General features: G+C 29.2%; 1 protein-coding gene and 1 non-coding gene across 2 annotated transcripts in view; both read left to right on the top strand.

Moving 5' to 3' along the window:
- The window catches only part of LOC127285500 (protein roadkill), a 101,738-nt gene that overhangs the window by 27,850 nt on the left and 48,178 nt on the right, over window positions 1-25,710 (top strand). The window contains exon 3 of the mRNA XM_051311554.1: window positions 20,342-20,414. The gene's annotated coding sequence lies outside the window, so the exon portion shown is untranslated. The remainder of the gene's footprint in view (window positions 1-20,341; window positions 20,415-25,710) is intronic.
- On the top strand, window positions 14,108-14,179 carry Trnag-ucc (transfer RNA glycine (anticodon UCC)). Its single transcript has one exon. It is a non-coding gene; the product is annotated as a tRNA-Gly (tRNA).

The following is a 25,710-nucleotide window of genomic DNA, read 5'->3' on the forward strand; positions in this document are numbered from 1 at the left end:
TATATTACAATGAAAATTAATTTCTTGAATTTCTCTTAAACCTATAAAATAATTAATAAAAGTGTAGTTTTTATTTCATTTATTTTCTTTATTTATTTTATGACAATTTTCAAATGAAGTAAAAAAACAGTAGGTATTATATTTCTTCATAAATTTATATTTTACTTCATCTTTCAATTTAATTTCTCCGTATTTATTAAATTATTATTACTGTAATGCACTTATGTCAATCACACATTGGGGATGCTGATGCGAGTTGTCTATATGCCCAATCTTCATCGGGCAGTAAGCCTACTGCCCGGCAGTAAGCCTACTCCATAGGCAAATAGAAGAATCTGAACGATTTCCTTTAATTGCCGGCAGTAAGCTTACTGCCTAGGCAGTAGGCTTACTGCCGGATTCTTCTATTTGCCTACGACATATATATACTATAGAAAAACTCCCAAGATTTATTTTGAATTTTGGCTCAACTTATAGATATATCTAGTTTGCTCTACTTATTATTGGTTCGATATAGTTGAAAATTAATAGGAATCAAATTACTAATATGATTCTTATGTTATTCGATCAATCGTATATAGAATATGACAGATACAGGTAATTCGATTGTAAATGCGATTTATGATAGGCTAAAGTCAAGTTAATTGCACAAACGAATGATTTTATTGCGACAAATCGATTATGCCTGAGCGTACAAAATAGTGACTATCTCGCAGTTCTCTTCTGCCGACGACGATGCTGGCCTGGTTTCAATGTTAAACCGCCTTTGAGATGACTTACCTACATCGCCGTCGTCGCACACAGCGATAGCCATAATTGTATCGAGCGACCTAGTCGTTTGCTCTGCATGACAACCCGCAGACGAACAGTTAACCAAATCATCCTCTTTTGGGGTTTATGACAAGCATATATGCCTCTTGTATATAACTGTACATTTTATATAGCTTCAGATTTAAAAAAAAAAACTCTGTCCAAAAAATCAGTTCTTTCATTTTTAAAAACAATTTTAGAAATTGTGGGTTATGAAAAAAAAAATTGATTTTGAATTTCGCGCCTAATCTGTTTTACCGATCCATGAATATTGGGATAATAGATAGGAAACTAGAGAAATGGAATAAATTAGGAAATACTACTACTGCTTGTTTAGTATCAATGGAGATACTTTTTAAGTGACTATAATTGGGAATTATCATCTTTGTTGTAATTTTTTTTTTTTATTAATGTCCCTTGTGCGGTGTAAAAAGGAGACCAAAAAAGAAGGGCGTCCATGAGGATAAAGAGGAATCGTGCTCCTTTCTTCCACCTCTCAATGCTCCCGATAGAACGAGAACGCAGGTGACGGGTCAACGGTAGGCTATTTACCTACTTCACCTACCTCACTCACCTTAGTCACTGTGTGTACTGAAGTAGAGAGGCCTCGGCACATCGCGGCCGGTACTCACCTTCCAAAGAGCAGCGCATACACTACTTATGTATCGCGCGCTTCTCATTCGGTACGACCCACTTTGAACAATATTGAATCGTGTTCAGGCTACAATTTGTAACCCTCACCTTTTTTGCTCCTGATGCCAAAAAAAAAAAAAAATCCCTATCTCTTTTCTTTTGCAAAACGAAAAATGTCGAAAAAAGGTTAATATTTTTAAATTCTCAACAGAAATTGAAATTAAATCTCAAAATTTTTATCTGTGAGATTTTACTAATTAAATTTTTGGGATTTATCAGCTTACTTGAAAAGAATTTCACACTGAAAATTAGTGGAATTTTTTGCTAAGTAAAACGGGTCAAATCTATTTTACCGATTAATGATAATGTAGGTTTAGCATTTTAAAATAGTAATAATAATTCGAATTTTTTTCAGTCATATATCAGTGGAAATTAGCAGAATTTTTTACTGATCAAACAGTCAAATCTGTTTTACCGATTAATGATAAGATTTAACTGTTTAAATTAGTCATAAATCAGTGAAAATTAGTGGAATTTTTTTCGTGATTAAACAGACAAATCTGTTTTACCGATTAATGATAATGCAGGTTTAAATCAGTATTAATTCTACTGATTTTCAGTAATGTGACTGAAAATGTGATTCAGTTGCTAAATTCCAGCTATTTCATCAGTGAAATCTTACTTATTCAAATTTAGAGAAAATTTTTGATTTGTTTGAATTATAATTATGAAATCTAAAAATTAGTGACTTTTCTTTCTGAAATCAATAATTTTATTCTTTGATATATTGAAATGCGTGTTTCGTTTAAATTCAATAATCTTAAAAGGCCACTGATTATATAGTGATCAATTTGGAGTCATGGTCGTCGGTCTAATCTCGAATTGATAACGAGTGTATGATAATGGGTCAATTACGGTTGACCAATATTATACATATATATATACTAATCTCCGGACTCAATTTAACTTTGGTAACATTTTGGCTTGCCGAGATGTGCGGGATTACTATCAATTCCCTTATCGAATTTATTTTTTCATCAAAATAATATTCCATTTACAACTCTTCAATCAGCGTTTAAGATTTCACTTTCAATTTCTCTTGGGTTTCGAAATCTCCCTCTCTCTCTCTCTTTTTTTTCTCTTGCATAAAAACTCACAAAATATAAGTAGCGTTGAAAATCAAAATAAAGTAACAAAACCATCAGCTGAGCTTTTGAAATTAAAACGCTTCGTCTTCCTTTCATCTATTTCGAATCCCCGAGTGATTCGAGGGATGAAACCGATTCCAAGTGTGTTATCTCACTTCTCTGGAAGAACCATAAAGAATCTCTTGGACATATATATATATAGAGAGAGAGAGGGAGAGAGATGATATTTCAACAGATGTCGATCCACTTCAATATATATTATATGAATTGAAAAAGACTCCTACGATTTTTTTATAATTGCAGCCATATATATATATATATATACTTTTCAAATTGCATTATTTTTTAAGCAAACATTTTTTAAAATAAATAAAAAAAATTGTTCTCTATTGCATCAGAGACCACTTGGATTTTTACGATTTTTTAATTGGAAAGACATTTTCTTTTTGTCGATTGTAAAACGTATATTTAGCCCTCTTATTGTCGACCTCGCGCGCTTATCGCACAAAGCCACTTTCTCTACTTCCATACCAACAAACTCGTCTCAAAGCGTGCACGTTCAAAATACGATTGGACTGTGTTGAATCGAAATATATATATATATATATATATATATATATATATATATATAGCTTAGAATTTGATTGCGTCTTTTATGATTTTTCAAAGCTTTCTATTTTTACTGGTATTCAGTCTATTATATCGTAATATTCAGGATATTGTTTCTCAATACCCTGGCAATATTCTTATTCCTGAAATTATAGATTTATATTAGTAATTGTGGTTATTCGATATTTAAATTTTTCTCTTAAAAAGAAACTATTGTTACATAATTGAAATAAACAACTATTTTAAAGATAATATATACTATATTTGTTTCAAATAAAACATTTCTTTGGGTGTGAAATATATATATTTAAAAATGAGTTTTTTTTCTGCGCGTATATTTCCTTTCTGCATATTTAATGGTGTTTCTATATTATAGAACCTTTGAGCTTTATTATTAAATTAGAAAAAATAATATATATATATATATTTTTTTTTTTACTGTTTATTGATGACAATTTTTGAAATTGAGGAAAAGAATTGTATATATTCGAAATGTAAATGACGCGCTCGATTAATGAAGAAGCACGCGAACATAAAAGCAATATGACTGTAATCGTGCTTTTGACGTGTGTCTTGCCCTAAATTGGGTTCTCAAAGTCGAGCGATTTATCCACTTGATTACAAAACAGTGCTGCCGTAGCACCGTGCAATAATCGGCTTGACCGGGTTCAGCGTAAAACGGATGAAATATCGACTAAATATAAACCGGGGCCAGAAACGAGTGGCTGTGTAAAGAGAAGGGATGTATATGATCATATAAGCGCGCTTTGGACTCGCGAATAACTCACTCCATAGAATGTAGGACGAACATAAAAAATTATATATCTATATATATATATATATTAATTAATTATTGTGAAAAAAAATTCTTAGGTTGTGTAAATTCTTCTCTAATTTTTTTTATGATATAGTAAAATTTTTATTGAAATTTCTGAATTTTTGTCGTTTTGTTTTATATTTGAGAAGAACTTATTAACTAGAGAAATATATACTACAAAAATGAATGTTTTATTTTAAGACACTTTTGTTCTGATTTTTAAGACATTTTATGGTGTCTTAGATTTTGGCCAATGACTTAAATATTTTTCTAACCAATTTGAATAAATTGAGACAATTTTAAGACGTTTTCTAAGTGTCTTATATCTTAAAATAAGACGTTCGTTTTTGCATACCTCAGAGAAATGTTTTATTTGAACCAAATTATGTTTGAGTTAAATAAACGTATATTTATCTCAGTGCCTATCACAGAAAATTTATATTTGGCGTAAATAAATTTTTTTATTTAAATCAAATAAATATTTATTTGAATCAAATAAAGAAAAGAAAAGAATTTTCTTTTTTTAACAAAAGAAGATTATTTTGTCGAAATTTTGTCAAATATCAACGAATTTACTTATCTTTTGATTGACATTTCATTGGGCAATTCAATTCTTATATAGAAAGTTTTATATACAGAAGTGACAGTTTCTAATTTTCCACTCCAATTTTGTGAAACTTTCACACGCTTCTTTTATAATTATTGGAAAATTTTTTTTATTTCGTCGGGACGATACAAATTTCATATATATATATATATAAAATATGTATTATATAAAGAAAAATATTACTTTTCTCGTCGGCACAAGTACATAGATATATTTCTCTTGCTTTCACTTTCTCCGAGACGAAGAAAATCATAGACTTTTATAGAGACAACATATTATCAGCCTGATTTTTTTAGATAAAGCAGAAGGTTTTTCTTTTTTTTTTCTGTCTAAATAGAAAATTATCAATGGGAACAATTTGAGAGGAAAAAAGAGGTTTTTAAATTTGAGGGTCGATTCTTCTGAAAATAGATTTATGTCACGACCATATAGTATATTGTGACTGACATACATTTCTTTAACAGTCCAGATGTTGGATTAATTAATCCTTAAGGAAAGAAACAAATAATGTTTTATTTCAGTAAAAAAAAAAAAATTAGTCGAATTTTTTGTTAAAAATATTCTATAATGGAAATTATTATTTTTTTTTTTTGTGAAAAAATTTATTTCGACATTATTTACATAACATATTTCTTTGAAGTATCTAACTATATGCATAATCCTCATTTGACACTATCTTTTTTCCAACATTTCTATAGAAAATTACACTCAAGGCTCAATCTAATATGAAACTTGGAAAAAAAAAATAGAGAATCTTATGAAGATCTTTAGGCTAGTTTTGGGACAAGGCAAAACGATGATGATAATAATATTGTAGAAAATCGTGAAGCATGATCTCAGTGTTTCTCAAACTTATATATATTCGAAGAGTTGTTAAATGAAGAGTCAGACCCAAGCGAGGCTGTGACCGCGTTTCACGTGAACTAAGTGGCACGCGTCTTGCTTGCCCTCTCTTGCCTTCATTCCATCTTTATTTATTATTTTGTCTTGTTGTCTTGCTCGCTTAGTCTCATCCCACTCGTTTTTTTTTTCTTTTTTACTATAAAAACCCCTTCCCCTTTTTGGGTAACATTTCACATTTTCTATTTTTATGTGTTAAAAGGTAATTTCAACTCACGTTGCTCCTTCACTTTCCCCGTCCTGTCTCCGGAAGCTTCATTTACTTCTCGAACCAAACGACTTTACTTTGATTTACTTAAAATGAGGCATTATTTATTGGGAAATTTGGAGGCTATTATTTGGTAAATTTTTGCATCAAGAAAACTTTGATAATTTAATTTTTATTGTAATTGAATTAAAAAAAGTAATAATTAGAGAGAAAAAAAGGTATTGAATAGATAAATTGGCTTTACAAATAGTTTGGAGTAGAGTTGAAATGTCTAGTCTGGAATTGACTAACGGCAATATATAGAGCCTCGAGTTATGCAAATGTGAGAAGATATTCAGAAACAGGGTCGTACCTCATCACTGATTCGTGCTCTGTATCTATTCGTTTATCTCTTAGCACTCGCCTTCCTAGCTTCACATATTAATATATACGCTTTTAACCCCTCACTATATTTTCTCTGTTTGTGTGAGTTGTATATATAATTTTCTTTTTTATATCCTCTAAATTTTCACACCCCGCAAAACTTTATAACGTTAAGTGTTACATATTTTACCACATTTATATATTATGTACAAAAACACGACCCCATACTTTACATAATCTGGCCTCTCTCTATCTCTCTTGTTTCTGCAATCCTGTTTGCAAAAGAAACCATGGAAAGTAAGAGGCTTGAAGTCTTGGGAAATGTGAAATAGTACCATAATTTTTGTCTTTTTTAAAAAGCATATTAGTTGTTGCAATTTCCAATATTTCTAGAGCAATATCAAAACCTTTCACCTATATTAATAAAAATCGATAAAAGAAGGAAAAATGCCTCTCTTTTTTTGAAAATTGGTTATATTTTTGGTTGATAAAGATTTGTTTTTTTTTTTTTTATTAGAAAAATGAAATAAACCAAAATTATAACTCGAGGACACGGAACTCTTGTCAACTAGAAATTTTTTCATTTATTCTCGCGTTCCCATTAACAAACATAAATCAAAAAAAAATTGTGTGTGATGAACAATAAATTTTCACCTGAATAAATATTGTCCCTGTCAGCAAAATTGATCTCTCCATCAAAAAGTAATTTTACAAGCTGTTACAAATTGTTTTGAATTTCATTTTTATTTTCATCCTCTTATTTTGTGGAGAAAAAAATATTTGTTTATTATTTCTATTATTTATTTATTTATTTTATGAAAAACAAGTTTTTAAAGTTAATTTTTTTTTTTTTTTTTTTTGAAAAAAGAGAACGAATCAAAGCTTTCTCGTATAACATATAAAGATTTCTTTGAATCTGTTTGTGAATCTTGGCGCAAAAATTTCTGAGTACATTTTCTCTCTCTCTCTCTCTCTCTCTCTCTCTCTCTCTCTCTGCCCCAGAATATTTATCACTTTCGCCGCGCGTTTGCCATTATATATCGTTTTGCAAATAAAGCGCGTAAATTTTTGTTTATTCGAATAATGTTTATTACACAATGTTCAAACATTTTATGCGCATGTTGCGAGAAAAAAAAAAGAATAATACACAAGAAAGAAAAGTAACGTTACATTATTTACAGTTTTAAGTTTATCTTACAACTACTATTTTAATTATGAATATACATAAGAGAATTTACGATACAAGTTCAGTAAATATTACTAACAAAATTGTCATATAAAGAACCTTCATTTGCAAACATTTAAAAAAAAAAAAAAATTTATTTCCTTACAATGTTGATAAACTTTTTTTCAAATTAATTATTATCTAATTATTATAATAAATTAATTATATAATTATAATGAATTATGAATTAATATTAATTAAAATTAATTAATAATTATTAAAAATAAATTAATGATAATTAATTATTTTTTTAAAAAAAAAGTAGAAATGAATTAAATTTTTCTTTAAAGATTTCTACTATATTTGTAGATTCCGCTTTTCAATTGAGGGAAATGTCCTCATGTTCGTCAGAAAGCACAAATAAAAAATTTACTCGAATGGCCTATTTAATTTAACGAAGTGAACCATTGCGGGGCCTATTCAGTTGAACGCCGACGACGTGTCGACGAGGTCACATCCTACAACAGACCACACCCGCTTGCTTACAAACTATACAAAATATCACACCACCAATCACCCAGTATATATACGCGTAGCGTGATATTATTTCAATGATAAATTTTTAATCATATTAACGTAATTTCTTTTTTTTTTCTTATCAAACTAGAATATTTGGTGATTACTTAACACTATATAGTTTTTTTACTATCATTGACGAGTAAAAAAAAATAAAAGTCTTTTATAAAAAATGTTTAAACATAAACCAAACATATTTTAGAATTTTTTTTTATGTTCGAGAATTTATCAAGTAATATTTTTCAAATAAATTTCTATTTTATGGAAAAATTGTTAAAATATGATAATTACTATTTTTATATAAAAATATCCCATTGAATTATTTGCATTAATTCGAAATTAATAAATAGTAATAATTCTTTTATGTGAGAAAGATTTTTCATTTTCTGATATAATTTAAGAGGGATATTCGACGTGAATTTGAAAAAAAAAAGTTATTTTTTATTTTCAATCACCTTGAAATGATTTCTCTGTTTCCTGATATACATCGCGCATATATCTATTTCGAGCTTTGAAAATGGCTCGAGGACCTATAGGATATTATATAATTTAAATGGTATTCAAAATAGATTAAATAATTTCTCGATAAAAAAAAAAAATTTATTGGGCTTTTTATACTAAGATCGTATTTTTTCAATTTAATATATATATATATAAGATTCTTTCAACATTTACTTTTTCACTTTTGTGAATATACTTATTTTTCCTTTTCTCGTCAGCACTTTTAGAAATATAGTTTTTGATGTCTCCTCTTCATAAATTCAGAATATATCTCAATTGGCAGAATTTAGATTTAACAGAACTTTTATAAAAAAAAGAAAATATTTCTTCTTCTTGATAATTTTTTGAACAACGTTCAGGTCATAATTTTTTAACGGTCTGTCATTAATTTGACTGACGAATCAAAATTCATTTATTCGATAAAATTACTTTTGCTTCATTTTCTTTGAGTAGTCGAACCGCGACTCCATTGTTAAAGTGAAAATGACTGATCTTAATTGAAAGAGTACACTCTCTGAGCTTTTATTGTTTACGCGAGGTAAAATCATTGACCGAGATTAACACAATAAAGAAGATCGTTCCGGTTACTCCAGGAGATGATCGCCTTGTCACGTCATCTCCTGCTGAGGATCTCATATTACACGACGTTGGTACAGTGTATATGTATAAATATATATATATATCTTTGATCTAGGTTGTAGGCTAACCGAACTCGTTCACCATACTCTCAAAGTGGGAGCGTAACTCCGTCCTCGTAACGCTTGTGCTTCGTTTCAGTCAACGTTTATACGTATATATATATATATTTTATATAGAAATACTCAGGCCAGTATTTATGCCCACACATAAACCACACTCACACATATTCACAGACTTTGAGTAGTTTACATATGTGCAAGTAGCACATTTTCCAGTGCAACAGTTTCGCATTTAAACATAATTTAAAGAGACACACGAGATTTCAGTGGGACTAATGTAAAACCAATCTACCCACCTATTTATAAAGTTAAGCGAATAAAAAAATCGAAAAAAATTAATACAAAAGGCAATAATAGAAACCGCTGATATAATTCTAATGTATTTTATAGATAAACTGCTTTCTGACATATAGCTTTCTATTTATTTTTACTATCTTAAACAGTATTAATCTTTAAATAAACTTTTCAATTGATAACTAAAATAGTTGAGTAATATTGACACTGAAAGCCAATAAAATTATTAATAGAATTGGTTTTACCGATTATTGATATAATAGATTTCTGTTTTGGCAGCAATTGGGTATAAAACAGATTCCACCGAATAATTCTACTGGTTTTCAGTGAAAATCTTATGATTTTCAATCACATTCAGTTATTACTGACATAAACAGGAGAATCTGCTTTACCGATTTTTGATATGGTAGATTTCTGTTTTGTTAGCAATCGGTAAAACAGATTCCACCGTTTATGTCAGTAATAACTGAATGTAATTGAAAATCACATGTAAGATTACCAATGAAAACCAGAAGAATTATTGCGCTGACATAAATAGTGGAATCTGCTTTACCGATTACTGATATAATAGATTACTGTTTTTGGCAGCAATCGGTAAAACAGATTCCACCGAATAATTCTATTGGTTTTCATGGCAAATTTTACTTATATGATTTTCAATCACATTCAGTTATTACTGACATAAACAGGAGAATCTGCTTTACCGATTATTGATATGGTAGATTTCTGTTTTGTCAGCAATCGATAAAACAGATTCCACCGTTTATGTCAGTAATAACTGAATGTAATTGAAAATCACATGTAAGATTACCAATGAAAACCAGAAGAATTATTGCGCTTACATAAATAGTAGAATCTGCTTTACCGATTATTGATATAATAGATTTCTGTTTTGTCAGCAATCGGTAAAATAGATTTCACCGTTTATGTCAGGAATAATCATAATCTCATATGAATGTAGTGTATGTGAGGAATAAATTGTCTCAATTAAAATAATTTTGCATACAAAAATTCTTATAATTAATTTCTGTAGAACATTTATTAGTAAAAATAATTGAATAAAGTGAATGGAGAAGAGAAGATTTTTGTAAAGTAAAAAGAAAATTTAAATATACATAGAAATATATAGTTTTGAGAGCTTTTAAGACATCTCGCAATTCTCTCTCTCTCTCTCTCTCTCTCTCTCTCTCTCTCTCTCTCTCTCTCTCTCTCTCTCTCTCTCTCTCTCTCTCTTTAAATTAGTTTTAGTCGTGGAAAAGGCGAAGGTTAAAATTGGAAAATGCTATTTCAAGTCTTGAGCAATGGGTACATTTAATTTTTCTTCGGGGATACTCTGCGCGAATAACGCTAACTCCGATTAGGTCACGGACGAGCAAGGTGGTCGATACGTTTGCAAACGGTTACGGAATGAAAAATGGTCTTTCACGATTAACCTATCTTGATTACTGTCTAGTAATTGACTGACAGCATTCGCTGCAATTGTCAGTGGAGAGCAATTTTCATTGTCGTTAATCAATGACATATATATATATATATATATATATACAAATATATATAGTAAATATCCACACGGGTCTAGTTTGTCAATTGTGACATCATGGCACACTTTTCTTCCCCTTTTGTGACAAATTTCAATTCTATTTGAATTTATACATTTATAATTTTTTTTTCTCAGGAATAAAATTTCTAATTAAATGTAGGACAATTTATACCTGTGAGTCATATATATACGCGTATATACAGACTCGCGAGAGTGTTTTGAAATAAACATTAGAATTTTATTATCAGTTTAGTAAATCTTCCTTTGTTATATGTGAGGTTAAAATAATGAACCTTGTTAAAAATTCAGTATTTGTTTTCGTGAGGTCCTTGATTAGTGTTTTCTGTGTATATATATTTTTGAATTTAATAAAATATATAAAAATAGCTTGATGTGAAATTTTTTTGGAAAATTCTTTTCTAATGGAAGCAGCAGATTTTTTTTGATTGATTATATATATATATATATATATATATATATATATATATATATATATATATATATATATATATGTATATCTATTGTGCATTTTCTATATCGAGGTTATTGCTGATGATGGATATATAATTTGTTGGGTGATGGTGCCTCGCACTTTCGAGGTTACATCACCTCCTTATTAATGGAGGTCGATTATAAAGTGACGTAGGTTATGTACCGAATTGAATGTTGCGTAAAGGTCTCGCAATGATCTCGATCTAGGTCTTCTTTTACAGGGCTTGGACCTCATTTCATATTTGTCTGATTATTATTTAATAATCAAAAAAATTACCCAGTTCGCTTTGACTTGGATTATTTTTAATTTCTAAATAAAATGAATTTTTTTTTTTTTAAAGATCTATAGTTTCTGTTTATAATATATAAGATAAAAAAAATTATAAAATCTCTTAATAGATATTGCCGAGGGTCATAAAATGTAAAAATACATTCAGGAAATGCGAATATACGTAACATATAATTGCCCTGGGTATATATCGAAAGTGACTCTAAAATAAATTGACTTTCGTTTATTTGACTTAAGAAAAAAAAAAAAAAATGAAAACATCATATTCTTGAGTCACTTTCCATACCACTTTCGATGCAAAACACGCTTCAATTAGGCTCAAGGAACCGAGAGATGTATAATGACCGATTACACACATTTGCGACTAATATAATATTAATCGGATAATCTTATCTTTTCTATATATATATATATATACATGAAAGATATATTATATTTCTTTTGTGTATTATTAAGAGTTAATTTTTTCAAAATCAGTAACATTTTTAAAATTCGATTTTCTGCAATTTTATTATAAAGATAAAATGAGTGTCAGCATAATATAGAGAAGTTATTTAGGTTCCGCATAAATAGTTTCTGGCGCATGTTCCAAGTTTTACTTTGGTACACCGCATATTATAACTGAGAAGCTATACACCAAACACTCGTTTACTGTCCAGATTGGTAATAAAGCATCGATTGCCCGCCCGCTTCTATATCAACATCAAAATGGTCCTATATATATTCATTCGAGTGGTTAACGTCCCCATCAATATTGAATTTAAGGCCATTCTGAATTTCAATTAGTTTTTGTAATATGCAAAAAAAATTTGATTATATTATATTTTCGATAAATTTTTTTCAATTTTTATCAATAAATTTTGATTAAATTTTCCATTTAATTCCAAATTGTTATTTATATTATGGCTGGTGCTTGTGAAAATTGTACTTTCTGGGTCAATTTTCTAAAAAGTGAAATCCGTAAAAGAAACTCTCACTTATCCAGATTTGACTGTATTGAACTCTCTAAATCTGAATAAATGTAGCAACAATTTTAATCTGATAAATCATAATTCGAATTTTAGAGAGTAAATTTTTTTTTCACAACCAAAAAGAGCGTAGAAATTATATCGAGGGGGCACATGCCCCTTTTTTTTTGCTTTCAATTGTAATTCATGGAAAGCTGAAATCCGTTCTCATGAACACACTGTGTCGAGTATTAATTGTCACTTTAGCATTGATGTTATACTTCCCGTTATTATATATATATATATATATATATACATATTATAAATGGAACGTGTCTCCAAATGCAGTGTAGAACTCTCTTTCTCTCTCTTTCTATTTTTCACTTCCGTCATATTGAGCTCTCTCAACTTCCGAGGAGATTCCCCTGCATCCGGTCTTATGGAAACCCCGCGTACACTGGCCAAGCCCCTGAGGTAACATGGCACAAGGAGTGAAAGCGACACGGTGAACCCGCCGCTTACGAAGTTGCCATACACTTTTACTCAATTCAAAACCCATTGCTGCAGTTGTATTATAATACCTTTCGTGTTCTCCCTGGCATAGTTATACCCGCACGTTTATAACCAATAGAAAGTCCAATCTCGTTGCGCGGATCGAATCAAGCAAAAGCTTTTCATGCGAAATTCTTATCCGAAAATTAAAAAATAAAAACAAAATTTATAATAACGAATTATTTATATATACGTTTATGAAATCACGGCCTTCTCGATTAGAATTTCTACTGGGAAAGTTTAGAAATTTTTTTAAAAATCACTGAACATTAATGAGAGCGCACGGAAATATTGTGGAAAGTAAAGGAAATTTTATTTTGACCAGTAAAGGTCAAGGAAAAGTCAGAGTTTTTCTTTTCTTTTTTTTTTTTTTTTAATGGAAAGTTATATATGTGAAAGTGAGGAAATGTCTCGTGAGAGAGGTGAAATTTGAATGCATTTCTTCCTGATGCAAAAAGTTGATGATTTAGATCATTATAGATTATATAAATTTGAGAGAGAGAGAAAATTTATTTTCAAACCTATAATTGATATTATTAATAATTTATAGTTTCTGTTGATTATTGACAATATTTTACTTAATTGCTAAAAAATAAGTTGTCTCGAATATTTTAATTGACCAATATATATATATATATATATCGATTAATTGAAATAATGATCAGTTTTACTTTCACTTTCTAATGACATTAAAATAGTGCTTTATTTATTTGATTTATTAAATTGTTTTTAATATAAATCAATGAGGAAACTACTAAAATTTCACTTTAAAAAATAATTATTTTTATTGCCAGTTATTTTTGAATGTACAAAAAAAAGATGATTGTAGAGAAAATGCATAGTATTTTCCATCTCTCAGTGAAAGTAATCTGCAAATTTAGTTTTATAGTTCGCTTATCTAATATCTGCTGTATTTTCAAGAAGCAAGGCAGATATATTTTTGCATGATGAATATAGTGCGATGGTGGTGTAATGGTCAGCATAGTTGCCTTCCAAGCAGTTGATCCGGGTTCGATTCCCGGCCATCGCACACTTTTTTTTAATCTATATAATTTTCTAAACAATAGAATTAAATGTAACAATGAAATTTTCTTTTTTTTCACATAAGCTCTGGTATAATTTAATTAAAATTAGTAGAATTACTGACAAACGATGAAATCTGTTTTACCGATTGCTGATAATAATTTCTGTTTTATCAGTAATCGGTTAAACAGTTTCCACCGTTTGTCAGTAATAATTCTACTGGTTTTCAGTGAAAATCTTATACTTATGATTTTCAATCGCATTCAGTTGGTACTGACATAAACGGTGAAATCTGTTTTACCGATTGTTGACAAAAACAAATCTATATTAGTAATCGGTAAAACAGATTCTACGGTTTTTGTCAGTAATAATTGAATATAATTGAAAAACAAGGTTTCCGCTGAAAATCAGTAGAATACTGACAAGAATAGAGTCTGTTTTACCGACTGCTGATATAATAGATTTCTGTTTCATCAGCAATCGGTAAAACAGATTTCTCTGTTTATGTTAATAATAATTGTACTAATTTTAAGTTAAGTATGACTGAAAAGTTCTAATTATTTTATCAAATCTCACTAATTCATGCTTGACATTTTCTATAATACAAATGAAATATTCATGACCTATTATTATTTTTGAAAGTAAATATATTTAGTTGTTTATAACATGACTTTTAGGAGTTTAATTTAGCGTGTGTTTTTATTTGTTTTGGCAGCTATTTTAATATTAGGAAAAAAAATAGCAGTTTTTAAATGCTCCCCCTTTTTTTTTGCGTTTTAATGAACGTATATCAGGAACCCTTATATTTTTCTCATATATATCGGAGACAATGAAAAGTGCGAAGGGAATGAAAAGAGATGAAAAATACTTTGAACAATGCGGCATATAGAGGAGGACAATAACGTCGAAAGGGAATCGGTAAAAGGAGCGATGTGTCTGTGTGTGTGTAGATGGGGCCTCATTGACCAGTCCCATCTACCACTCGGCCAGACTAGAGGGCGCGAAATCACCCTTCAAGTTTTGAAGGCGGTTCCTGATTCTTCTCTTCTATCTATCCCCTCGATATATATATAGGAACTAACCCTCGTTGGGAGATTCTTTTTTTTTCACCTTCAACGTTCCCTTCGCTTTTAAGCCCCTTTCGATATATCTACTTTTTGCCTCTTGTCTAGACTGTATATCCAATCTAAAGCTATATTTTCACGATAACAAAACTTTTTTTTTATAGTTAATTGTCCTTATTAGATTTTTTATTTGTTTTCTACAAACTGATTCACTTTTCTATTAAAAATGAGTTTAAAAATCAATTTTAAGATTTCAAGGTTAAACTCTTTAATGAGAGTAATTTTAAATTAGTCTTATCGTTAGGTGATAAGAAACGTTTTCTTTTTTCTTATCTTGAAGAACATTTTTTTTTTCTATGGAACTGTATAGTTTTTGAAATGAATAAAAATTTGAAAATTTTAGTTTTAAACTCTAAAATTTGAAGATGAATTTATAAATTCTCTTCTAAAAAAAAAGTTGTGAAAGTTACATAGCTAAATCGTTTGTTCTACATTCAGTAAGTTTTGTAAGCGAAGATTAACTTTTTTTTCTACTTAAAGGATTCATAAGAGGACTTTAAGAAAAAAATAAAGAGGATTTCCTCTTTTAATATTACAGTATACAAATTAAATCAAACTATTTGATTGATAGAATGGTAAAAATTTTTTGCACTTATTTTTTTTTTTTTAAAATGCTTTTTTTCTATACACGAGAGGTTGTGAAGGATAAAATACGGCGAAATCATTCTCAATTTCTAGAAAGTATAATATATATATACATAAGTGTGTGCTTGTCGAAAGTTTCATAGCCGTGGAAATAATTCGTCCTTCTCGAATTGGTGAAAACGAGTGATCACGATTGAGAACACCGACACTATGTATATATATATATATATAAGCTTCGAAGCGAGTCCCTCACACATCTGCCACCCTCTTACCGGTCACCCTCACTTCGACGAATCAGTTGGGTTTGCTTTAGCGAAGAGAAAGAGGAACCCTCGCCTTCTTTACTCCATCTGCCACCCACAGAGAGTTGAGTTGCCTTGAGAGAGAAAGAGAGAGAGAGTGTGTGTGTATTTGTGTACGTCTGTGAATTTTTCTATACTTGTGTGTTGGTAAAGAGAGAACATACGATAAACGTGAAGGAGGGAAGTTGTATTCTCTGGAAAATGCCTTTTAGGAGTCCTCGAACCTGATCGACTGATTGAAGAGAGCTTTTCACTCACATATTTAAATATCTCCTTGGTTACGTGAATTTAGGAATTCTTCATCCTTTTCACAAACACTTTTCGTATTTTTACTTTTCCGTAAAAATCCTCATAAAAAAAAACGGAATCAGTAAAATTTCGCATATCAAACATCACTTTCAAATTACATAATTTCTAATTACGGATAATTTTAATGTTTTGTTTCCTTATTTCTTTTTAAGTTTCTTCATAAATTACGTTCTTTTTTTGCAAAAATCAATTTAGATGAAAATACGACTTTGAGGAAGATGAAGTGATAGATGATCCTTTTTTGAATAATTGTTATTAGCTGTGAAAGATACCATTTTCTCTCTCTCTCTTTTAAAGAGGCTTAAAAAGCACAATCCACTTTCCCCTGCGCCAATATTGATACGTCATCGCATGCTTTTCGAATCCTTGAAAACGTCTCAAACTTTCTCCACTACTGCCACGCTTTCTACTTTGTTTCCTCCGCCATTCTTTTGTGTGTTTCTCTCTAAGGTCCAAACAACATATATAACGCAAAGAGGACTCACGATCTTAGACGAAAGGTATAAATTGGAAGTGACCTGGAAACAGAAAACGAGGTCTACCTCTCGAACTTGTTGAAATACGATCGCGAAATTCAGCCCCGCGGGTTTTTTTTTTTCAATTTACAAATGAGATTGCGAAAAATCTCTCGAAAAAGATTTAACTTTTTATTTATAATTAATTTTTAGACAAATTAAAGTTTAAATTGTTGAAAGCGCGGATGAATCCCACCGCTGTCACCATTTAAATTTTTTTTTTAGGAGATTTATATCGATTATATTATGTATCTCAAGTGTGGAATTAATGAGTATTTTCTTGTGAGATGTATATATATTATAAAAACTTTAACCCTGTAGAGACGTAATGAGGTCAGTTTTTTTGATGGCAATCCTCATATGTATATAAATATATTGAGAGTTGTATACTAAAAACGTATATCCTGACGGATACGGAGAGAGAAGTTATATCAGACGCGAAATGTGGAGTAAAATGTGTACACTGGAGTTTTGTTGAGGCATAAGGCGTAATCGTGTGGCTCGAAAAACGAGAGACGCGAGGAGGTGAAGAGAGTTGACCTACTGTCGCAAAGTGGCTCAGGGACGTCGCTGTCCAAATCACTTCACCCTCCCCCCTCGCATCTCCTCTCTCGACCCATCATTTTCTGTACATACGCGTATTATATGAGTATACATGTATTTTCTATCCAATTTCCATTTTTTATATCCCGCACCCCCTTTTTTTTGTTGTCTCTTTTCTTTCTTTTCAGTAACCTTCTTTTTGTTTACTTTTTTATCCTTATTTTTTTATCCCTTTTTAACCTTGGTTTTTATCCTTCTTTTTTCTCTCCCACACGTCACTGAACCCCAAAATGGATCACCCTTCGGTATCACCCTTGTCCTATTTTGACCCCTCGAAGTATTAGTTCAAAAAGCCTTGGACAAAATAATCGACGTTTCTACATAACGGACAGCGTTTCTTCCAGAGGGAATCTAATAAAATATATATATACGCAAAGAAAGAGTCGGGTGAAATATGTCTTATACAACTTCCGGTGAAACGAGATTGAAATATATTAAGTAGTAGAGGAAATAGGATATATTGTAAAAATTTTAAAATCTAAATTTGAATCAGTATGATATTTCATTGAAATGAATTATAGCTGTTTTGCTGATTGAAAATCAAATCTGTTTTACCGATTGATGCGGTCTTATCAAACAGATAACAGATAATTAAACAGATTTGACTGTGTTTAATCGCAGTAAAGAATTGATTCAAATTTTTTTAAACCAATTTTTACAAAGTAGAATTTCAGAAATTTATTTCCTGAGTGCAATAACAAATATTAATTCGTATAAACAATAATATTATTTTTACTAATACATTAAACAACAATGAATTTATCAATGGAATGGGATTGATGAAAGCTTTTTGAAAGCCTTAAATAAATTGACGCTCATAAACGCGAAGCATATATATAATATAAAATACACGTGAACAAAGTTGTGAAAGTAAATTTGGTCATTGTTAGTTTTGAAATGGTACTTGCGAATGAATAAATCGCATAATCGAAAGCAAGTAAAGGGCATCAAGGGGCACGTGTACCAATACGGATCTTTTTTTTTTTTTATCATCATGGTATTGGGGCGTTTCCATGACTCGCAGCAACCCAAAGAGATATAAATCCGTGATAATGCCATCGACGCTCACGTTCTATATATACAAACCTGAATTATGCACAGCAGTTGACGATTTCGATCGTTTTCTGATATATATAAACCAAGAACGAAAATTAACTTCTTTTAAAAATCTTTTCTAAGTTTTAAACGGATTCTATCACTACTTTGAATTTAGAGAATTTACACAGTAAAAACAAAGTCTTAAACCGTTTACACCTTAAATTAAGCCCATATATTTTGCATAAATCTGTCCTTTTTTAATTGGTCTGACTCCGTTTACACCTTAAATTCAGCCTCAAAAATAGGCTGAAATCAAGATTTCTTTTTTAGTGTGTAGAATTCAGAATTGATTTAAAATTAATTTCAAATTAATTGAAGGTATAATTATAATTTTTTTTTTTTTGACTTTTTTTTTAGCTTTAATATTATTTGAAAAATTTAGTAATTGCTACATAGTGAATAAATTATTAGCTGATAAATGAGCATCTCTGTTGTCTTATAAGAAAAGCCAACTTAAAGATTGTCAATCTTATATATATGTTGATGAACTTGATTATTATTCTGTAATCCATCACAATATGTTGAACGATGTCGCGCCTCATGGAGCACTTAGACGATTACAGTTCATTCGCATAATTTATTACAGCTATTACATTTAATACATGTGCAACTTACGCAGTATAATTCATTCTTTTGCGATCGTTTCTTAACAACTCTTTTAAATTACAGATGTGTTTTGTCGTTAAAACAAGCAGCATATTCTCTCTTGTCAATCTTTTTTCTTTTTTCAACTGCAAACTGAGCGAGAGAAAGCCTGATAAGAAACCAAACTATAAATTACAAATCATGTTACAACACACGAAACAATCTTAATGATTCTTGTTTTCAGTTTATAAGAGTTAAAAAATGAATTTTTTTGTTCAAAAAAAAAATTATATAATAGACCTATCAAATTAATTTGAGATTATTGTTTCAATAATAACTGGCTTGGATAAAAAAAAATTTAGTCATTAAATACTCTGTAAAAAGATTTCTTTTTTGTTTCAACTCTCTAAGAGTGAAAAGTTATTGGTGGTAATTTGTGAAAATGGAAAGTGCAGCTTTTTTTTTTAAAGTTTGTACAACTGGCAGTTACATTGGTTGAAAGTGTATATAAAAGAATTTGAATGTTTTTTTTTTTTTTTTTTTTTTTTTTTTTTTTTTTTTTTTTTTTTTTTTTTTTTTTTTTTTTTTAAAGAGCTGACACATTGTTATGTATAAAAGAATGGATTTCATACAAACGATTCTATCAACGGGAGTGAAAATCAATGGGGTTTTGACCCAGGTCGTTGGAACTTTCGAATTACCTCTTTTTCTACGGTTTTACGCCACGCGTATTTATTTTACAATAAATATAACCATATACATATTTTACATTTTACTCTTTACTCTTTTCTGTTTCTATATTGAAACTCAGAAGGCTTTTGTTATGTTTTATTTTCAAAGACCTCAATGGGAAAAATCGTTTTACCTGAATATTAGAAAATAATTTTTGCGTAAAATATGAAAATTAGTATTTTTTTTTGGTAAAGATTTTTATGGGTATTTAGTAAAAGATGAAAATTTTATTCTTTTATTGTATTGAATTTATAAATAATAAACATTTGTTTTTAATAATAGTTTTTTTTTATAAAAATTTTTTTTTTTGTTTCAGATGTTGGATTAGTGATTATATATATATACATTGAGAACGACATGTAGATTCGATTTAAAGCTGTTGTTATAAGGTAAGAAAATTGATTTTTTTTTGTAAATTTAAAAAATTACTTTTACTATCATAGCGAGCGGATGCGCTATAAATTTCTAAAGGAATTGTTTGAAATTTCAAAAGAGAAGAATTTCAATGCAATTGGTATTATAAAGAAAATTTGCAGAAATATTTAGGTAATAATAATTTTTGCATTGATCTCTTTTATATTTTTTTAATTATCTGTAAGTGAACTGTTGCTTTTAATTGAAACTTCGGGTTTATATGAAAAACCAAGAGTTTCACTATATATATATAATATCAGTGGAAGGAAGCGGTTCATTATTTTGATAAAAGTCCTTAAACGCAAAATCCGGTTTTCTTAGTATGCAAATATTATTAATTTGTTGAAACTATAGAAAAAAAAGATTATATTTCCTGTCAAGGAGTTTTAAATATATTTAAAAATATTATTAAATATATAAATTTAAAAAAAAAATTATTTGTTTCAAATAATCCTTTACTTGACTATTATAGCAAATAAAAGTATATACATATTTGAATCAAATAAGTTTTATTTGAATCAAATAAATTGTATTTGTTTTTGTCGATTATTTAAGATTATTTCCCATATATGCATTTTATTCTTATTATGTTATAAAATTATATTCTTAAAATAATATATACTGTAAGAATAAAATACATATGGAAAATATTTTTAAATAGGCGCAAATTTTCTTTAAAAAATTACGTTTTTCTTTTTTTTGGTAAAAATAAAAGAAAAGATTTTTTATATTAAATTCTACATTTGACTGGTAAGTTATTCATTTATGTAGACGTATAACTTATGAGTCAAAAGAAGAAGAAAAAAAAATTGTTTTTTCTCGACTTTTAAAAACAATTCGAAAAACAATAGTTGAAAACAAGTGATTGAAAGAAAAACATATATCTATATAATTGATTCTAAACCAGACGATTTGAGTTTGAAGATTATATAATAAAAATATTTTTAGGACGCGAATGAAAATGACCACCTTTTGAATGATGCGCGCTATAAATTCCGATTATAATAATTTATAAGTCCAAAGCATTTTATTATTATTATTATTATTTTTTTTTATTTGCTCCTGTTTGGGCATCTTGATATGCGAATAAAGCAGTTTTCATGGTCAGAGACGGCGCTAAACCGCGGAAATAAAATACATATATATGTATATATGTACAGGAAAAGAAGTTTATAATGCGCGCGCATGGAAAATGAGAAGGATAAAGCGAATATTCACGAGGCCTTGGAGTGAATCGTGCTGTTTGCGAAAAAAGACGTTTCGCGCACGTGTAAACCCGCTACTGATATTATCTCTGTGTCGAATTAATGTTATACATATATATATATATATATATATATATATATATACAATAACGTATAGTAACATATTTTTCGATTAAATTTATACTGACTTTTTTATTTAGTTAAATTTTCCATTTTCATTAGATTGAAATTTTTACTTAATTTAATTTTCATAGAATAGATTTTATATTTACTGTAAATTTTAGGCAATTTTTTAGGGAATAATTAAAGGTAAAATGAAAAATTTGATTTGTTTCTTGTTAGATTTTGAGTAGTATATATAGTACTTTTATTCGTCTCAGATTATTAACAATGAGTTAAAATACTTTGTTTATATATATATATATATATATATATATATATATATATATAAAAGTTAATTTGTTTTGTGGCAGGGGTTATCCATGTATTGCCATTGTGAAAAAAAAATTTAAGTGACATCACTTGTCCTCGATTATGTAAAAATGTTCCAGATGACACCACGATTCTTTGGTGCGATGCAATTATACTCACGTAAAATTCATATATATATAGATGACAAATTATCTCTAATAATTTCATATATAGTAATCACTTATCGTCTCTTTAATATTTCAATCCTTTAAAATTCTTTTTTCTCATATATTATAATAATCAAATATTTACTATCATTTTATATGTATTTGTATTTTTTTGCCCCTTTTTTTAAAAAATTCTGTTTATATAACCTTGCGACAAATAAGTTGATTACCTTGGAATAATTACTGATAAATATTATAATGATTGACAAAAAATTGTATATATATATTTGAAATTTTATTCGTTTATCAATGATAAAATAATTCTTTGGAAAAATGATGAATGATAAATTTTGATTTTGAAAATTGGTATTTGTTTATTGTTTGAGAATTATAGTGATTTCTCGAGGAATTAGAATTGCGCGAAAGTATACGTGAAATACAAAAATTATTTGCACTCTTTTGCAATCGCATTTAAGTTGGGATAACCGATTATAAATTCAGTATTATAAAAGGGAGTGGCTTTCTATCATAACTAGTCCCAAGTCCTTCAGACTCAGTGACTTGTTACTTTACTATAAGACTGAAAGCAGCTCACCTTAACTTGAAGTGCCAAGAAGTTACCATGAGGAAAGTAAACGTAAATGCAAGTAACCACCTTTGTAGCTTAGGTTCTTAGAGAACGTATATATATATATATATATATTCGAGATTATTGACCGGGGCGAACAGCTGTTTAGTTTATCCACCTCTCGAGAGTCTCAATCGTAAATCATTGTCTAAAATATTTAAATTAGATGCGACGTTTTTTTGTATCAGTTATATATATTTTAATAGATAAGAAATTTTTTAATTTATACGAAAAATTTATTTGAAAACAATTTTGCAATTCTTTTTTTTTCCGAATTATTTCAAAAACTAAATTTTAATCCTTTTGAATCATGAAATTTAATTCCGAATCAATCCTATATTGCCTTGGAAACAAATTTATTTTTATTCAGAATTGAAATTTCATAATTTTTATTAAAATTTAGCTTCAAATTGATTCGTATTGATTCGAAGTGTTTTAGAATTTAAAAGGAATAAAATTCTGAAATTTGTTTTGATCAGTTTCATAAATTTTAAGAAATATTCGTTTCGAATCAATCTGTTTTAATCTAAATTTTTTAATTCTTTTCAATTCTATTCTTTCTTTCCGAAAAATAAAATTTTACTACTTTTGAATCCTGAAATTTCATTACAGATTAATTAAATTTTAGGATTCAAAAAAAAAAAATTAAAACGATGCTTTGAAATGAAACGAATTGATTTGAAATAATCTGGAAAAATGCGTTTTTTGTTGAATTACGTATAGAAATTTATAGCTTTGGACCAAAACTGATTGGCTCAGAAACAATGGTCCCCGCACTTTTTACATTGAAAATGGCTTTCAGCCAAATCTTTTGAAACTGTAGTTTTGTAGTTTAAGGCTTTCTGAACAAAAAATCCTTATGCTAAAATTCAATCCTATGAGTAGTTTTTTAGCTACAGCACTTTAAAGTGTTTTTATTAAAAAATAATAACGTAAAATAAATAATATGTATTTATGAATGTTTTCTTTTTCACAAATGAATCAAAATCGCTTAAAATCTGTGAATCGGGGTCGCTGAGTACGAATCTGTGCTCAGAATTTCGGAATTCAAAATGGCGGATCCAATATGGCGGACGTGATTTCGAAAAATAACTCGAACTCACCTCAAAATCTGTTCATCCGGGGTTTTCGGGATCGCTGAGTACGAATCTGAGGTCAGAATTTCGGAATTCAAAATGGCGGACGCAGATTCGTATTCAGCGACCCCAAAAACCCCCGAGTAATGATTTTGAAGTGAATTCAAGTGATTTTTCGAAAGCGCGTCCGCCATATTGGATCCGCCATTTTGAATTCCGAAATTCTGAGCACAGATTCGTATTCAGCGACCCCGATTAACAGATTTTGAGCGATTTTGATTCATTTGTGAAAAAAAGCATTCATAAATAAACATTATTTTTACGTTATTATTTATTATTTTTAAAGTGCTGCAGCTAAAAAACTACTCATTGGATTGAATTTTGGCATAAGGATTTTTTGTTCAGGAAGCCTTAAACTACAAAACTATAGAGTTTCAAAAGATTTGGCTGAAAGACATTTTCAATGTAAAAAGTGCGGGATCAAACCGAATGCCTCTGAAACTTATCAATGATATAGAAAATCGAAAAATTTTATCAGGGAAATTCTCACAGAAAATTGAAAGGCATTAAAATAAGCTGCAACGCTTATTATTTAAATCCAATTTTGCTTATTTTAATACCAAAATGGATTAAAATAAGCAAAATTGGGTTAAAATAATAAGCGTTGCAGCTTATTTTAATGCCTTTTAATTTTCTGTGCTTTAATGAAATTTAAATTAAAGGTTCTAACCTTTTTTGTTGAATTAGAAAGTCCATAGATTGATTCGTACCCTTTAAAGCGCCTAATCCTTGGCTTATTATAATTTATTATAATCCTAAAAGGGATTGCAATAAAAAAGTAAAGTGAAAATAAAGTTTTTAGCGTTGGTCAAAGTATATAAAAGGTAGATCGAAAGTGATTAGGAAAGGGAGGCAAACCGGAAATGTTGGAGGTCGAATTGGGGTTACGTCGTGGGCTTGGCTCGGGGAATAGAGCGCGCATAGTGAGAGGTGCTGAACGCAGCACATACACACAGGGCGTCCTCGGCGCTCTTTTTACTCGTCCTAGGCGACCTCACCGTCTAAAATAACCGTTTCGATGGTCGTTTGTATACTGACTCGTTCAATATTATTATATACATATATATATATTGTATATGAATAACGATGGATCGTTTGGGTGTTGTTGGTATCTTGCGCAATATTCATATATCGATCCAGGAACTATATATCCAGAAACATCCCCTCTTTTCTCTTTGGGGGTTTTTTTTTTTGGTCTTATTCAACCAAACACGGTTGGTGAAATTCGATAGCGAACTAATCACGTTACATTTCATGTGCCATATACCTAACCTAACCGTTGCGTGCCACCGAAATGTGAGCTTTTATGCCATAAAGATATATTGTTTCGCTTAGGTGGCAATTATTCAATAGAATTTTGTTGTGTTCTTCAAATTTGAACTTAATTTTTCTATCCATTGTGCTGTTAATGCCAAATTTGAATCAGAGATTAGTGGAATTTTTAAACTGGATTTTACATCTTATTTAGTTAATTCAATGATAATGATATATACTTGAAAAAATAATATAATTATTTTTCATAATCAATATTATCGCAGTATATTCCTGCGATATGAGGATTATTATGGTTTTATCTTATATTAAGTTTGTAGAGAAAAGTTTTGGAAACAATTGATAACAAGTTCTTTCAATTGTTTACTATGCAGTTTGATGCCAAGTATATATATATAAAAAAAAAGAAAAAGATATTCTCTTCTATATAATTTATCAGACGCACGCGGAAA

The sequence above is a fragment of the Leptopilina boulardi genome, unplaced genomic scaffold (genome assembly GCF_019393585.1).
Source record: "Leptopilina boulardi isolate dan_hultmark-lab unplaced genomic scaffold, ZJU_Lbou_2.1 LbouV2_333, whole genome shotgun sequence".
In the NCBI taxonomy this organism is placed as follows: Eukaryota; Metazoa; Arthropoda; class Insecta; order Hymenoptera; family Figitidae; genus Leptopilina; species Leptopilina boulardi.